The sequence below is a fragment of the Schistocerca nitens genome, chromosome 2 (genome assembly GCF_023898315.1).
Source record: "Schistocerca nitens isolate TAMUIC-IGC-003100 chromosome 2, iqSchNite1.1, whole genome shotgun sequence".
Taxonomy (NCBI): Eukaryota; Metazoa; Arthropoda; class Insecta; order Orthoptera; family Acrididae; genus Schistocerca; species Schistocerca nitens.
In genome coordinates this window covers 147,142,704-147,158,472 of record NC_064615.1, presented here as the reverse complement: position 1 = coordinate 147,158,472, position 15,769 = coordinate 147,142,704, and positions in this window count along the sequence as shown.

Here is a 15,769-nt window from a genome sequence, read left to right as displayed (position 1 = left end):
TCAAAATAAATATGGCTCATTGTACAATACTCATTTAGGCTCAAATCTTTTTTTATATACCTTGTCAATGCATTGCTTCCAATTCATCATAGTTAGTTTCTTATATAGTCTACCCCCTCTTAAGCTAACTTAAATCTACTGAGCTCAGATATATATACCAAGGGACGAGGCAATGCAGCATCACATAAAACAATAAACATCAATGACAAAAATTTCAAACTGGCAAAGCAAGCTACAGTAAATCTAAATTACCAAGCAATTCAACATTACAACTAATATGAGGCAATGCGCAGCAAACAATAAAATAATCATTAGTAAAACTGGCTTAACAGCGTAATACAAAGTCAAATTCAGTAACATTATGCCTGGCAAACAGCAGAAGCAAAAGCAATAAATTATATCTAAACATGACAACGCTCAAGCAGAAAAATATTACAGTAAAGACAACAATGCAGATAAGGGAAATGTATAATCACATCTTAATGTCTAAGTAATTAAAGTGGTGCACCACAAAAACTAATTCTACAAAAAAATTACTAAGTACTAGAAAAGAAAATTATGTATGCAGTTCCTGTGAAGGTAAATGATTTTTTTTTTGCTCCATCATTGTTTTTTAAATTATTATTTACTCGATCTGTAGACAGAAAATATTTATATTAGTACATCTACAAAATTTTATTTGAACCAATGCTGCAGTGCAGCTAGAAACTAGATATCAAATGAAATAAGCAACTATGTACAAAGCAAAGCATAAAAATATCATTCAGTAGTCATGAGGTATTTCATAAGTTAGTAGAAAAATCTCTCAACTAGAGAGACAGTAGTCATAATCAGGTGTATAGACATAAAAATATTTCTCGTCATTTCATTAGGCATCCAGTGTAATCATATGTTTTCAAGTTCGACCGTGTCGTTTTTGCGATGCTTTCTACAAAAGAATGTCAATAGCGATTATAATGGCCTCCCCCTTTTTTTTTTTCTTCTACCTGTGCCGCTGGAAGGCTAATGGCTTTTTTTTTTTTTTGTTCGGGCGGCTGTCGCCCAGGTGGGTGCCCGCGACGCATTACGTGCAGGTGGTCTCTTAACTTTCGTACGGAAATATTTACGACAGCAGTTTCCACTACAATGGCAGTCTTATATAAAAATGTTTCACAGGTCAAGAATTAGCGTTGCAAATCTGTAAAAACAAAATCCTATGAATATAACAGTGTCCAAAAAATTTTCGTCGGCATTGTGATACATTCACGCATTTACACACATTTCATAATTCTTAAAATACGATTCTTAGTTTCCAACATCCTTTTCCACAAAGCAGAGTTCCTATCCACTATTCATTACTCCTTACCTTATTATACATATACATATTCGTCGACACTTCAATATTTCATCGTAACATACGTATCATAATCAGATTCCTCATATAGCATCATCTCATTGATAATAAACATACCTCAACAACATAATACACATCGTCGCCGTAAAAATAACATCATAACACCTCAGTCAACTCTCAAAATCGTCGTAGCTTTCTAATTTCAAAACCTAAAAAAAAATTCTCTGCTCATGTCAAAAGTGTCATCTGCCTCAAACGTACTTTAAAAATCATAATCCCATACCAAACACATCATTCAAAGCTCTCATAGTATCACAATGGTTCCGAAAAAATATGAACAGTTCACAAAGTACAGACAAAATACAATTTCATAAGTGTGAAGGTATCCAACTGTGAAATTACGTAAACGTCTGTCACTAATGTAGTAAAAAAAATGTTTGTCTCTCTCAGGTAAATAATCAGATAGCTGTGTAATTTATGTGTTGGAGAAATATGGTACCGATGTGTAAAGTTGTATAAGCAAATACCATATTAGCTAGGGCTCCTTGTGCGTGCCAAACACATGGTACACAAAGTAAGCGTGTACCCCCCTGAGGATTAATGTAATTATACCCTCAGGTGTTACAGATTACAGCAATGGAATGAAATATATCTCGGAAAACTTTCTTTGTACTAAAAATCTTTAAAAATAAGTGTTTTAAGTATAAGATTAATCACTCAAATGCGTGTACTGTAGCGCTATACTGTGCGTCATGTTGTAAGATAATCTCTGTGGAAGTCTCGTAGTTATCGTCCTCCGAAAGCTAAGTTCTGCAGAAGTCAATGTACTTACCTGATGATACACAAAAGTGAAATGCTTTGCGTATAGATATGTTAGTTATTACGCTTATTGTTGTGATGAAGAAAGTACTGTGCTGTAACGTATTGTTGTGCTACGGAAAAGGCTGCCTCATTGTTGTTATACCACAAAAGTTACTACTAAAACATGTTTTACTTTCCAGAAGAATTCAGAAGAACTGTGCAGATATAAAACAGATACACCGCAAAAGCAACAAGGTGAATTGTGTCACACATTAGTAGCGTCATGATATAGTCGTGTAGCTGTCAAATAAACTAACCACTGTGTCACCTGGTATCTCTCAGAAAGCACCTTGAATCCATAATGTATTTGCAAGTAAACCAAAATGTTGCATTAAAAAAAGCAGATTATCTTTCAATAAACGGTTTTACATGTGAAATGTGGTGTAAACCTTTACTCTTCCTAGTACGCAGAGTTTCAACTTCAACGCAATTATAATGTGGTATACGTCGGATTCTGTAAGGTCCATTGTAAACTAGAAAGAATTTGTGACTCAAGTGTTTCTTCTTATGTGACAATGAATGAGCTTTAATGAGAACTTTCTGACCAATATACAATTTCTTTGCATTTGCTTTTCCGTGTAGTTTTCTCCTTTTGTCTGCTGCAGATTTTATATTTTTAAGAGCCAAATCAATTATGTCTTTGTGTCGAAGTTTACGTGTATTCGTGAAAGGTACAAGCTCTCTGATTCTGTTCGGTGGTTTTTCATTCTTCAGCACAAGAGTAGGTGGTAAAGCAGTGGAGTCATGAGGCATTTCATTCAGCACGTTTTGAAATAAGTGTAAATATCTGTCCCAATGCTGATGCTTTCTGTGACAATAAAGTCTGCAAAGCTTATTGATTTCTTTCATAATCCGTTCGGAGGGGTTACAATGTGGTGAGTACAATGAAATAAAAACAGGTTTGATTTTATGGTTGCGAAGCATGCGAGACCAAACAGCAGATCTGAATTGCGGTCCGTTATCTGAAATGACTTTAGCAACGTGGCCAACCTCACGTAAGAAATTTTTAACAAAGGCGTTGGATACAGATCGTCCAGTGGCTTTACGTAACGGAGTGAAAGAAACAAATTTGGAAGTAAGTTCAACAGCGACTAGAACGTACGAAAATCCATTCGATGTTCTGACAAGGGGTCCCAATAGATCAACTGCAGCAAATTCTTTTAATTTAGAAGGAATAATAGGAAACAACGGAGCACGATGTGAGACAGTAGATGGTTTCGCCTTTTGACAAAGTTTACAAATAGACAAGACTCTTCGAATTCTCTTTTCCATATTGTTAAAATAACAAGTCGTTCGAAGAATATGATAACATTTTCGTGGACCAAAATGTGCGTAGCTGAAATGAATGTACCAAATGAGCTTATTAACAAAATCGTCAGGAATGCAAAGTACCCATAGCTTGTCATCAACAGTGCAGCGTTTGAACAGTATGTTGTTTCTAACCAGATAATAATGCCGAATCTGTGTGTGTGTCTTTTCATGCCATTTGCTTTTGATGTCTTTCCAAATCGGATCTTTATCTTGTTCATGAGCAATGTCCTTTAAAGATGTGGTGATGAAGTTTTCAAAGGCGACTTTCTGAATGTAAAGAATACTGAAATTTTTCTCGAGGTTGCCTTCTGTGTTACTTTTCTCAAGCCCAGCCGGTGCGCGTGACAGTGCGTCCGCAACAATGTTCTCCTTGCCGGGAATGTAGACTATTGTGAAGTGGAATTCTTGCAGAAACAATGCCCAACGTTTTAACCTGTCATGATTTAATTTTGAAGACATAAGAAATTGTAATGCACGATGATCACTGTATACTTTTACGTGCTTACCAGAAAGAAAGAAACGGAATTTGTTAAATGCCCAAACGATAGCTAAAGCTTCTAATTCAGTAACGGAATAATTTTTTTCAGATTTTGTTAGCACTCGGCTAGCAAAAGCAATGGTTTTCTGAACAGGAGTGTCATTTTCTGTGGCTTCTTGAAATAAATGGGCACCAAGACCGACTTAGAAGAATCCGTGCTAAGGCAGAAATCTTGTGACAGATCTGGATGAGCTAGAATTGGCGCGTTAAGTAGCGATTCTTTCAAAGAATTGAATTCCAACTGTGCTTGTTCGTCCCAGTTCCAAATAGTATTTTTTCCAGTGAGAGAACAAAGTTTTGGTGTAACAAGGATTTGCATATTCAGAAAACGACGGTAAAAATTTACGAGACCTAGAAAACTACGAACTTGTCTTTTTGTGGATGGAACTGGAATGGCTCTGATTGCTTCTAACTTTTCAGGATCCGGCTGAATGCCTTCAGAAGAAATAATATGTCCCAAAAACCTCACCTTTGACCTACCGAATTCAGACTTTTCCAAGTTAACTGTAATTCCAGATTCTGCAAAAATACGTAACAAACTGTTGAGGATGCGATTATGTTGTTCCCATGAGGTTTCTGCTATCAGAATATCGTCCACATATAAGGTGATGTGACGTTTTAAGAACTCAGGTAATATGGAATTTAGCCCGCGAATGAATGCTGCTGAAGAAATGTTCAAACCAAAAGGAAGTTTCCGAAACTGATAACAAACGCCGAAACAAAGGAAAGCTGTGTATTTTCTACATTCTGGATGAAGTTCGATCTGATAAAAGCTGGATCTGAGATCAATGGAAGACAACACGTTTACACCATTGAAATTTTGAAGAAGTTCTTCCAACGTTTGCGGCCTGTCTGTTTCAGGAATAATGATAGTATTAATTTGTCTCGAATCTAAGACAAGCCTGATTGATCCATTTTTCTTCTCAACAACATGTAATGGATTGTTGTATGAGCTTACTGCAGGCTCAATAATGCCCTCGTCAAGCATAGATTGTATTTCTGTTCTAACACGGTCCCTATAATGCGCCGGAATTACGTATGGTCTAACACAAAATTTAGTATGCTCACGAACACGAAATTGGTATTGAAATCCCTTGATTGTTCCTGTTTTATGAGTAAAAACTGTGGAATGTGCTTGTAAAATCTCAAAAAGGTCCTGCCTATCAGTGTCATTACAATTCTCAATTGTTTGAATTTTATTCTGAATTAACTCATTAGTATCAAATGCGCCGTCGATATCACCCCTGTCAGTACTTGCAGAGTGATTGTTAGTGTCAAGTTCCGTCGAAAATTCCGAACTGTTGTCTAACAGGAGGTAAAGCCGATTAATTTCTTCGTCATGGTTTGTGAGCCAATCTTCAAATTTCAAAGCTACTGACTTACCTTCTTTTTCTAAACTTATTTCAGCATCGTGAAAGCTTAAGATTGCTTTGTATTCATTCAAAAAGTCTACTCCCAGTATAATTTCCGTCGACAATAATGGAACAATAAGAAAGTTCATAGAGAAACTGTGGCTTTGACAAAAGAATTCTAAGTTGGTTTGTTGGCGTACATCTACACTTTTTCCAAAGATTGCACCTTGTAATTTAATCTTACGTAACGGAAGTGTGGGGCAATCGTTCGATTTGTTGCATTTGCTAAAAGCTGTTTCACTAATTACTGAAATGGGACTGCCAGAGTCAAGTACTGCCGTAAATTTTACGTCATTTACTGAAATGTGAATCACAGGATGTGCAATGTTGTTATGTTTTACATCGTGTTCTTGGAGTAAGATGTCCCTAATGTCTTCCATTTTTATGTAATTACTAGCTACGGCAGCTGCGTCGTTAGTGTCATAAGAACGTTTTGTGGCTGCCAGCGGTGTGAGTCATTGCCTATTGTCTCTTTGTTGTCGCGCGTCGTTATTGGGATTTGGAGACCTAACTTCTACAAATTCACCGTGACGAGAGGGCCCTGCCCTGTTTAAATCCCGCCAGTTCTGATGCAATTCAGGTCTGTCGTTACGATCACATCGTCTGTCGTCATGTCGGTAGTTTCTGTGGTTTCTTTCTTGTCGGTTAAGTGGTGGAGAATTTCTCCCTGAATCGTAACTGCGCGCTGGACCATTGCGTCTAAAGTTATTCTGTCCCTCGTAATAATAATTGTTTTGGTTCCCATATTGTCTGTTTCTCTGATTGTCTCTGTGATAGTCATTACCGCGGAGAGGTGATCTTTCCCTGTAATTATTACTACTCTGCCAACGGTTGTTATACGGGTGGTGTCCGTTTCGGTCACGATTCGTGTTGTGAGAATAGCCTTGTCGCGTCCAGTTATTATTTCTTTCATCGCGGAATTGCGACGGATGTGATCTGTAATTGTTGTGCTCGTGTGTTCCGCGATTGTCAGTGTCAATTTCTAGTTCTTGTAAGAGTCCTTGAAATGCTTCAATGTCGTCTTTGCAACGTCCTGCCAAAATAATGTGTCGTATATGTTCAGGTAATTTCATTAAGCAAATGCGGATGAGTTCTGAGGGGCTGTATGGGTTTGACAGGTACTGATTCTTGTGCAACATGTCTTCAAAATATTTCACAAGACTGGAGAATTCAGATTGTTCGAAATGTTTCATCATTATGATGCCATGTTTTACTCGGTCTTGTGTGGCTTGAGACCAATATGCTGAGAGAAAGGCATGGTAAAATTCTCCTTCACTATGACAATCGTGAATGACCGAACGCATTCTTACAGCTGGTTCATTCTCTAAATAGCCACACATAAATTCTAATCTGTGTTCTAATGACCAGTTAGGGGGAAAACAATGAGAGAATTGATGGAGCCACGCTTGTGGATGAATGTCGTTGGCAGAATTTTTAAACGTTTTGAATTTACGTGTAGTAATGAACAGCTTATAGTCAAAGTCATCATGTCGGCGAGTCGCATATCGGTCATTGTTACGTCGTGTCGGCGGTTCCATCTCAAAATTCGGTGTGCCTTGCCAATTTCTTTCATAATTTCCGAAGTGTCCTGTGTTATTATGTTGTGGTTGTTCCGTATTTCTATGTCCCTCTTTCCGTATTGGGGCGCAAGTGTCCTCTGAAATACGTAATTCATGTACTACCTGTGTCAGCTGATCTTGTACTTCGCGGATTTCTCTTTGGTGTTGCGTATTAATTTGATTCTGATTTTGTTTGAATTTTCTAATTTGTTCATACTCTTCTGTGTCAGTGAAGGCTACAGGTCTTGTGTCATTCAGATCATCATCTACCTTTGTAGATAAGTTAGTGACCTGATCCGAAAGTTCAACTACTTTCTCTGATAATGTACTAATTTCCTCCATGTGTCTTTCTACTGTGTCCTTTAAGTTTTCTTGAGTTTTTGCAAGTTGCGTAACCGAATCGGTAGATGCAACTGAGTAAAATTTAGCTTGCAAGGTCTCATGATTTTCGTGAACAGTAGTTTGCAGTTCTTTTATGGCTGCTTCGTGATTCTGTAGTGCATTTTCATGCCGCGAAAAAATAGGTTGGAAATGCTCACAAATTTGTGTTTTTACGTCATTACAGACTTTTTGACATTTCGATTCAATGTGATGTAACTCATTAGTTAAATCCTCACGTGTTTGTTCAAGTGTGGTATCTAACTTTTTAAGATTTTGTTCCACTGTGTCTAACTTTTGAAGATTTTGTTCCATTGTGTCTAACTTTTGAAGATTTTGTCCCATTTGTTTCATTTCTCTCTGATTTTGTTCCATTTGTTGCATTAATTGCAATAATAATGTATTAGTGTCTGGAATCTGTTTCTCTATGCTTTTTGGCAGTGCATTTTCACCGGCAACATTCACATTTTGACAAGCAGAAAATGTGTCTTGACTTATTTGAGAAAACGGTGAGGATCCAAAACCTGAATCTACAGTATTTGTGAGATCGTCTCGTGTCATTTCGGATTCCTGAGCCGAGCTATTGCCGACCGATCGATCGATAATGCTTCCCTGTTCTCTAATTGTTTCGCTGTCTACACCATTGTTTGCCACCCGCTCCATTTCCCTATGCGCAATTACCAAATTACTACTTTTAACATTAGTTAATTCATTACTCTGCGGCGCTAACATACTGCTTTCGTCTTCGCTGTCGTTTCTCAATTTACTTTGGAGCCTAGTGTTACGCTTTTCACACGCCATTATTGTCACAGTATTTCACACGACAACACAGAAAAACACAATTTGAAGAGCAAAAGTAGGGGAACACATTAACATAGCACTGAAAATAATATCTAGTTAATTGCAGCTGCGAAATACTTGGTGCAAATCTACATGCATGCCACAACTGTTTTACTGTACAACAATGAAAAACTACAACTACAAAGGAGATTCTCTCTAGAATTACGCGCTAGCAATAAACAAAATCTACACTAATTATACAAACTACAAGAAAAAATCAGAAGATTCCAGTGAGGTATCCTAGGCTAAGGGTCGACATATGAAACGTCCCCTTTGAACAATATTTCATACGACTGTGATTAACCTGACACACAATATTTATAGCGCAACGCAATCTGACTTTCAAAATTCCCTACAAAAGAATGGCCCTGACTAACATTAAACTATACCTTTCACAAATCACTTACCTCACAAAAATCTTCGCTGCTCAAGCTACTGCAATACAGCGAGCGCCACTACTGCCAGCTAAATAAAAGATTCAAACTATGGAAGGCACTAACTACTGATAGGGATAGTTAGCAAATGAAAGATATTAATAGAGAACAAAGAATGTATTTACCTTGATATCATCATATATATAGCAGTTCATGACAAATTACAAAACTCCGCCATCTCTCTCCCCACATCCACCACTGCTGGCGGCTCACCTCCAACTGCCCAGCGCTACGCGCTGTTCACAGCCAGCTGCCTAACACTACAATGGTTGAGTATTACAACAATGCAAAGCAGCCACAGACTGCACACGGCACAGCCGGTGATTTTCATACTGAGGTGGCGTTATCAATAAGAAAACCTAAACAGCCTACTTACAACGTGGCAAAATGTCCGAGACAGTTTTATATAACAGTACTGTCGCGGAAGACTTCCTTCTGAGATTACGCTGTCGTCTACCATTTCGTAAAGTTGTGAGAAGATCAAAACGAGTTCCTAAATGATTTGGAGACCTGCACGGTGATCAATGTGTTAATAGGCCCTAAACAATACAAATCTGAAGTCCTCCACAAGAGTTGACCCTACTAAAAAATGTTGTCTAAAGTTAGGTAACATGATACGCAACACAAGTTTGAGAAGGTGCAATAAATACGATAAAGAGACTCTTACTCTGCACTTGTTTTTCCTCTTCTAGCGTACTGCGCCTCACTTTGTATTGGTCTGAAGTAGGGAAGCGCGTGTCGCTAATGTGATACGCGAGGAACGATAGCAGTCATTAAAACAAGAACTTTTACACTGAGGCGTGATCGTTACACGAATCCACAAATTTCTCCTCAGAATGTAAAAATATTTTAATGATCCCTACCTAAACAATTACTAACAAACATTGTAATAAAATAAGAGAAATCAGATCTCGCACGGATATATTTGTGTGTTCATTCTTCCCACGAGCTATTCAGCAGTGGTACGAGTGAATAATAGTCTGGACGTGCTTCTATGGACCATCTGCATAACACTAACAAGTGCTAATTCCAGAGGAACCGTTGAGATGTACGAGGGGGAGTTGTAAAATAAGTTCCCCCGGTCGAATGTGGCCAGAGTTGTGTGATATGGGTGAAAGACGACACGTCATCACCTGTCCGAAAAAAGTTCAAAAGAACTCTGTCTGCAGGTAAAGTGCTATTCACCGTTTTCTGGGACGCCAAAGGAGTTTTGCTGCTCGACTTTCTGGAGGATGCAACCATCAATGCTGCGCGGTACTGTGCCACTCTGTCGAAATTGAAAAAGGTGATTCGGAAAAAGCGGCCTGGCCTTCTCAGATCTGGCGTTCTGCTGTTGGATGACAATGCGAGACCACACACGGCGACGGCAACGCAAAACCATATTGCAACTCTCGGTTGGGAGCGCCTACACCATCTGCCTTACGGTCCGGATATCACACCAAGTGACTTCCATCTGTTTCCTGCTTTGAAGAAGACTCTCGGCAGAAGGCGCTTCGGCAACAATGCTGACGTCAAACTAGCCGTTCAATGTTTCTTCCGTATGCAACGCCCTGATTTTTTCCTGGAATGCTTTTTGAAGCTTATAAAGCGGTATGACAAATGTCTCAATGTAGGCTACTTGGAAATTATGTAGAAAAATAAACATGTTTTATCTTTAATGTCTCATTCTCTTTTTTTTTCCACACACAACTCTGACCTCAGTCGACAGGGAAAACTTATTTTGCAACTCCCCCACATAGATAGACAGAATGTTCAGTCTAAAAGAAGCCCCACCTTTCAGTAGTTTATACTAAACGAATATTGTTATTGAAATGCATATATTGGTGTGAGATTGGTGAAATAATGTGGTGCGACTGGAGGTGGAGCGGAAGGACTATTTGTTGCCTGCACACTTACGTCGTACCAGTCATTGTTGAGCATTGCCTTTTGACCAAGGTTGAGTAATCCTGTCTTGTTTGTTAAAAAGTGCGTAAGTGCTGAAGAATGTGATTCAAAGTTATTTTGTTATGAAATCTCATGATGTTCAAAAATGGTTCAAATGGCTCTGAGCACTATGGGACTCAACTGCTGAGGTCATTACTCCCCTAGAACTTAGAACTAGTTAAACCTAACTAACCTAAGGACATCACAAACATCCATGCCCGAGGCAGGATTCGAACCTGCGACCGTAGCGGTCTTGCGGTTCCAGACTGCAGCGCCTTTAACCGCACGGCCACTTCGGCCGGCTCTCATGATGTGTGTCGGGGACAGTTCAAGGAGAAATTTGAAAACATTTAGTCAGAAATGAGTTGAAAAATTTCGAGAAGCAGGTCAGTGTTAGACTTGAAACGTGCCAGACAATGGTCAATTTTAACGACGTAGGTCATTCAGAATATTAAAGCAGTAGTTACAAAACCTCCCCATAAATCCTTGCGTAGATTAAGTCAGGAAAAAGAACATTTCACTTAGTTCAGCTCAGACTGCAATGCGAAGAGTATTGAAATGTTATACGTACGACCATGCAAGTTTTGCCATGAACTGAGTAATACTGAATATGTCAAAAAAATTTATTACTGTCAATGGTTCAAGACCCTCGTCAAAGGCAATATTGTCATCTTAAATCGATGTTTTTTCACAAATGAAGCTTGGTTTGATCTTAGTGTGTATGTTAGTAGCCAAATCTACCGGACCTTGAGTACTGAAAACCTACACACTCTCAATGAATATCTCCTACACCCATAAAAAGAAAAACTCGCGTATGGTGGGCTGTTTCAAAGCGAAGAATAATATGACCTTTTGTTTTTGAAACAACATTGGATACTGTCGTCCACCGTGACGTTATCCAACAGTCCAAGGCCTTACTGCAAGAAGATGAGCGTGATTGCTGGGTGCAACAGGACGGCGTCTCTTACCACACAGCTCGGTCTACTGTGAAGATGCTACAAGAGGTTTTTTTGTGAAATAATCATTTCGACAGGATTGTAGCCAGCACGATCAGCTGATTTTAGCAGTCAAGATCTCTTTCTGAGGGGTAACTTAAAGATATTGTTTACAGGAGCAGTCCACACATCCTGCAGGAACTGAAGACAAACATTACGAAAGCCATCAGTGAGATAGACAGTGTAAAGGTAACTGGAGTAGCCAGGGAACATGGTCAAACGTGATAATATTCTTCTCGGGTGTGCAGCCGGTTCATAACGTCATCTTGTAAGAGGTATGCGCTGTATGCGATATGAGAATCGCTGACCAGCGAGCAGTGTTGACTGCAGTACGAACTGTGTAACTGTAGCAGTTAGTTGTGGCTAGTCGCTTGTCTGAGGTTGTCTGCGCTTGTCTGCAGTCTGCTCTGGTCGGGAATCTGGAGATGGACTATTATTGTATAAGGTAAAGAAGCAGCGTCGCGCATATCTAGTAATGTATCTGAACTGTCATCCAAATGTTTTAAAAATGTCGTAATAATAATTTTTGTAATATAAAGTAATTTTTTTAAGAAAAAAAAAACATTCATTGCAAAAAAATCAGTTGCTTCCTTTCACAAATCACAAATGTATAAGCCAGCATTGCACGGAGCTGTGCCAAAAAATTTTTTAGGTAAGAGCAGATATATTCGCCGTTTTTTTTTCATTGAGGTAAGAATTTTTGCTTTTTATTCAGAATGATGGTTCAAATGGTTCAAATGGCTCTGAGCACTATGGGACTCAACTGCTGAGGTTATTAGTCCCCTAGAACTTAGAACTAGTTAAACCTAACTAACCTAAGGACATCACACACATCCATGCCCGAGGCAGGATTCGAACCTGCGACCGTAGCGGTCTCGCGGTTCCAGACTGCAGCGCCAGAACCGCGCGGCCACTTCGGCCGGCTATTCAGAATGATCTTACAGGGCCACGACGCAGCACTGCTGTCGTCCAAATTTTACCAGGTTACTGAATTTATTTTTTATTATGAGGTTTAGGAATTTTTCAGTTTCGAGCTTACATTAAATGAGAAAAGAATTTTGTGGGTACATAAAATGTGAATGTATTTGTGCACGGAGATTATAAATGGGAACCAATTTTGTTCTGAGGTCACACAAAAATTAGAATCGCTATCCATAATAATTATTTTAATTTAATTTTGTGGGGAGGTTACAATCTTCACACAATATTTCAGCGGTCCAACTGGCCGCCATCTTCAGGTGAGAGTGCTGGTACACGATCTCGCCGGAACTGACTTCTCAGCGCAAGCGGCGGCCCCTATATAGGTCGCAGAAAGCCCACAACGCGCAAGCGAGAAGGTGCTGTAACTGCCCTCTAGCGCAAGTAAACATACAACGCCCCAGTGGTGGAAACAGACGAAATCGTGATATCGCTATCAAAAATTAAACATTATTCCGACGATCGAAACACAGGCCGTCGTTTTTTAATGTCTGATAACACCGAGTTCCAAGTCTTACTTAAAAGGTAACACTTGTCTCTATTAATAAGATTATCAGATAATCGAATCTCTATGGATTCTTTAAAAGCACAGTCCCAACAGCGAGATGCAGGGGCAACCATTTGTGTCTCGTCATACAGCATTCGATGTCCCTCGGTGAGACAGTGCTCCACCACTGCAGATATAGGGGCCGCCGCTTGCGCTGATCGGGGTGCACTCAGCCTCGTGATGCCAATTGAGGAGCTACTCGACCGAATAGTAGCGGCTCCGGTCAAAGAAAACCATCATAACGACCGGGAGAGAGGTGTGCTGACCACACGCCCCTTCTATCCGCATCCTCAACTGAGGATGACACGGCGGTCGGATGGTCCCGATGGGCCACTTGTGGCCTGAAGACGGAGTGCTTTTGTGCTTGCGCTCAAAAGTCAGTTCCGGAGAGATCGTGTACCAGCACTCTCACGTGAAGATGGCGGCCAATTGGACCGCTGAAATTGTGTGTGAAGATGAAGTTATGATCCGGTTGCACATCCGAGAAGAATATTATCAATTATTGCGCCGGGAAAGCCTTCGGAGTCACATGGTCAAACGTCTCGATAAGTGCATGGAAATGGATGGAGAGCATTTCCAACACTTGCTGTAATTTATAATAACCTACGATATAAGGTTGCCAATAAAATAGCAATTACGGTGCATTTGCGATGTAAAATCGCGAACAACGTGTGCGCTCATGTTGATACTAGATGGGAGCATGGGAATAGCCTTAATGCACGTTACGATAATAGTAAAACAGTCACAGGTACTTTTGTGACCACTCTGTTTAATGATACATTTCGAAAATATTATCATCGAATTCAATTAAGGTAGCAGACACTTTACAATGTAGTTACGTGTGCAATATCATTCTGATGATGATATTTTCGAAAAGCGTCATTAAGAAGAGTGGTTACAATAATCCTGTCGCTATTTTACTTTTAGAGTAACGTCCATAATAGCTATACCCATACTCTTCTCTAGCACTTATCGAATAAACTAAATGAAGAGTTCAACACCCTCTAGATCAACCTAATCATGATGACGGCCGCTGGAAAACACTTGGACCTACCAATCAGCACACAGAAAAAGTCTCGTCTATCAGTTTTGTTACCTATTAATGGGTGTTCAGCGAGAGCACGGACTCGCTTCGACAGGTGGCGGCTGTGCGGGTGTCTGGTAAGTGCAGTGGAGTCCGGCACGGGGTGCCGCGCTCCGCCGGCTGGGCGGCGGCGTCGCCGGAATTAATTAGGCGGAGTGCGCGCCGCGCCGCGGCCCGCTGTTGTAATTTAATCAGCCGCGCCGGCAAACACGGCCTCGGGCAGCGGGCGCGTCGCTGCATCCAGCGCTCGAACGGTCCAGCCGAGCCGGTGTCCGGTAGCCGCCGCTGCGTCACCAGGTGACGGCATTCGCTTACTGCCCATCGAGAGGCCGGCTACCGAGGAAGGGAGATAAGGTGGCCGGGCTGCTAAATGACATCACTTTGCGTACATCATAATTTCTAATCGTTAGGGCATAAAGGGCGTTTCAAGAGGTGGGACTAAATTGAATAAATCATTCAGTATTAAATTTTTTATTGGTCACAGAGATACAGCTAATTAAAAAAATACGGGATGTCAGGCATACAGGTACAGATATCATGATAACTGGTACCTTAATATGTACAGTCTTAGACTAAAAAACAGACCACCGGCCGGCCACCACAGAGACTAAGTGCGAGTCGTTCACTTAAGGTGGCCAATAAAACTGACCGCCCCTGACAGCTCTAACCCCGGCCATCTGCACAATCTGGCAACACTGTAAGATGCGGAAGTGTCAAAAAGAAGTGTTGTCTACTACCGAGATGTTGTCGGGTTGTGCGAGCCCGTGGTCTAGTGGAAACCGTAGTGCATTCTAAACTTATGGTCGCCTGTTCGCGTCCAACTTCCTATTTACCACATTTCGGTCTAAAGTAAGTTATGAGTCTGCTTTAACATCGAAGATAATTCGCTTAACATTATACTCACCAGCAATAACAAGTATTCCAGAAATAGTTCCGCAGGACAGCTCGTGGCTGCGTCGCGATCATAACAGCTCAAGCTCGAGCGTTTCCTCTCGCTGCAGCGGCTACCGGCCACCGGCCAGACGCCACCCGCCGCCTGAAATCCGGCGCCGCCCATGTGAACGCGGCGCTACGCTGTCAGTGTATGTGTCAACTGTCGTTTTCGAATTTGAAGTTCTAGTTATCATCTTGCAGTTAAGCATTGGATTTTGCATACTTGAAAATCATGAACTACAGTTGAGCATTGTAAAATTGAGTCGCTAGTGGAAGAAGGCGTAACATCTGCAACACAACGTTTAATTTTTGTATATCAGACAGGTGAATGCGGAGGGGGCAGCTAGAAAGATTTGAATTGTGTGTAAAGCGAGTGCTTTTGGGAAAAAGACGCCAGAAAAAGATATTCTTGTTTCAACAAAGATCTTTTTGGCATGAATGATTCTCCACATTAATGAAGTCTCGCCTACTGATATATGTGATAGATTACCATTTTACCGTCATGCGACATTTGCATACAACAGGCAAAGTTAAAAAAAATGGCTCTCAGCACTATGGGACTTAACATCTAAGGTCATCAGTCCCCTAGAACTTAGAATTACTTAAACCTAACTAACCTAAGAACATCACACACACCCATGCC